This window comes from Macrotis lagotis, chromosome X (assembly GCF_037893015.1).
Source record: "Macrotis lagotis isolate mMagLag1 chromosome X, bilby.v1.9.chrom.fasta, whole genome shotgun sequence".
Classification (NCBI taxonomy): Eukaryota; Metazoa; Chordata; class Mammalia; order Peramelemorphia; family Peramelidae; genus Macrotis; species Macrotis lagotis.
The window spans coordinates 536,512,044-536,514,565 of record NC_133666.1 but is presented as its reverse complement, the minus strand read 5'-3'; the positions used below and the strand labels follow the sequence as shown (position 1 = coordinate 536,514,565).

The 2,522-nt window shown below is 45.4% G+C and overlaps 1 pseudogene; it reads left to right on the top strand.

The window, feature by feature from the left end:
* The first annotated feature begins 296 nt into the window (after positions 1-296).
* LOC141503350 (TLC domain-containing protein 3A-like) lies at positions 297-1,127 on the top strand (annotated as a pseudogene).
* The last annotated feature ends 1,395 nt before the right edge of the window (positions 1,128-2,522 follow it).

Below are 2,522 nucleotides of genomic sequence, written 5' to 3'. Positions count from 1 at the left end.
GCACAAACAGCAGAGAATCAATCCATACTTTGTTGCATCTCAGTTTCAGAGGTTGCATTAAGTGCACAGTCATTTGCAAGCGGAAGATAATACAACGCTCTCTCCACTTTGGTTTTGGCTTGTAGCCTATTCAAGTTGAAGATTTGCCATCAGTGCCATGGCCGACTTTGAGGCCATGTTCATTCTTAGTGTAGGCACTTGATAAGATGACTGAAAAACCATCTAAAAAGCATAGGAGTGGGCCAGCCGGGCATGCCAGGAGTGGAGCAGAGCAGCTGGCGGGCCCCACTGTGCCAATGCTGCTGCCGCTGGCCTGCGCTGCCTCTTCTATCCCGGTTTCTTTGGGCTCTGCACTTGGGGGCTGCACCGGGCGCTGCTCCAATGGCCCATGAACCACTGCCTGACCTTCAGCAGCAGGTAGGTGCCCCCCTGCCTCCTCTGGGTGGCCGCTGCGTGGGGGGCTCCGCGGGAAGCCGGGCCCACCGGCCCCTCTGGTCCTCCTAGGCTCACCTCCTCCATCCAGGCTGGCTCCGGGCTCCTCATCATCTGGACCTGCGACAGTGTCATTACCTGCAGGCACTGGCTTGCTCAAGAATATACATGGGTTTTGATTCCACATATGACCTACGACCTAGGTGCTATGCACATTTGCTACTGGTACCGAAACAGAGGCGAGGATAAGAAACACACTTTCACCATTTTAAGAACTTCCTCAAGCATGATCGCCTCATGCTCATCACCATATTTTCATTCTGACCGTTCTTGTACCCATTGCTCAGGTACTAAGGGGAGAATGTGGTGACTTCTTTGTAGGCTGTATCTTTGCGGCAGAATTCAGCACCCCATTTGTATCATTGAGCAGAATTCTGATTCTGCTGAAGAAGCAGCACATGTTTTTGTAAAAAGTGAATGGAATCCTGACCCTGGGGACCTTCTTGTTCTTCTGAAGCCTCATTTTCCCCTTCATGTACTGGTCCTATAGCCAAAAGAAGGGGCTGAGTTTACTGCAGACACCTTTCCACATATCCATCTATTGCAATGTCATCAATAGCCTCTTCATCATGCCCCAGCTCTACTGGTTTGCTATGCTCTGCAAGAAGGCAATCCAGATGTTTGATACTTCTTAGACCAAAAAGGCCAGTTAATGGAGTCTATGACCCACATCACTCAAAGTAGGTTGTATCCTCCTACACAACCTATCTCCTCTACATTCCATGGAACTATTTGGGTTCTGGATGGTCTGTTTTGTGGGAGGCAATAGGGAGGTGGATGGTTTGGGGTTTTAAAAGGAATAGACACATTTCCTTCCTACTCTGCCTTTTTATAGAAAACACATTCTCATGGGTAACAATGACAGTATGATGTGTTGTATGTGTAACTAGGCAATCTGGCATGGTGGCCACCAATCACCAGATGGTTGTTAGCACTGAGGACATTGCTGGGGTCTAATCTCAAAGAACTGTACAAGAGAAGCCACAGAAGTTCGGGGGAGAAAAGACAAGTAGGTCTGGTGATGTAATGGCCTCTGCCAGGTTATGTGCAGGCTAACTTAACAGTTTAACTTTTACATATCCTTCTGCTCACCTCCCTTGACCACGGAACAGCCTTGGGTCAACATTTTGCCGATTCTCTGTGTACATTCTGGGAATGAAGGTCCATAAGAACTGAGGCTGCAGTTTTTTCCCCCTTTCCTTGGCTGCCATTCGAAGCCTCAAATGCCCCCATTTCCCTTTACTCTTTACCCCTGATGCCAATGTTTTTACACTAATGTCCCACCATCCCCTGGGCTAGGATGAAGGACAATATGACCAAGGAGCCAGCAATTTTTACAGGACTTCCAACTTTGCGAGTTAGAGAAATCAGGATCCTTAACTGGTAAATCACTCTCTCCTCTGACTCCCCCCCTTGCATCAGACTGTTCTCTGTCACTATGCAGAGAATTGTTTGAAATCTGGTAAAACATAAGGACTGTAACAGCTCCCCAGTCTATGGCTTACATTCTTCTCTAGCTGAGATTCCAGTGACCTTAGGAAAAAAATTCCCTCTCTATAAACTACTGTTTTTTTCAGTTGTCCTTACAATCAAAAACCATGGTAACTATCCTCTTAGAAAGGAGTCTAAGACAAATACCCAGGCCAAAATGATCACTGGCTCCCCTTCTCTCCATAGGGTCAACCACACCAGCCACTTTCAATAGGAAGCCTGAGTGTCAACTCTATACATTCCTCATAAAAATAGGATGTTTTAGGAATTATGCTGTGGCAAAGTATTTTCTTAAGGTAGAATTTAAAAAAAATAAGGCTATCTTTCCACCAATTGCAATTCCATTGCCTTTTAAAAATGTAGTTATTTTACAGTAATGACTTGTTTCAGACTCTTGTTGTCTGTCTCAGTCTAATGGGTACTGTATTTCTGATCCTATAAAGTGCTAAACAAATCATAGACATGCCTTGGTGTTATTTTTACTGATAATTTATCTGGAAGGAAAAAAAATCCCTCGTGGAGATTAAATTGTATTAATA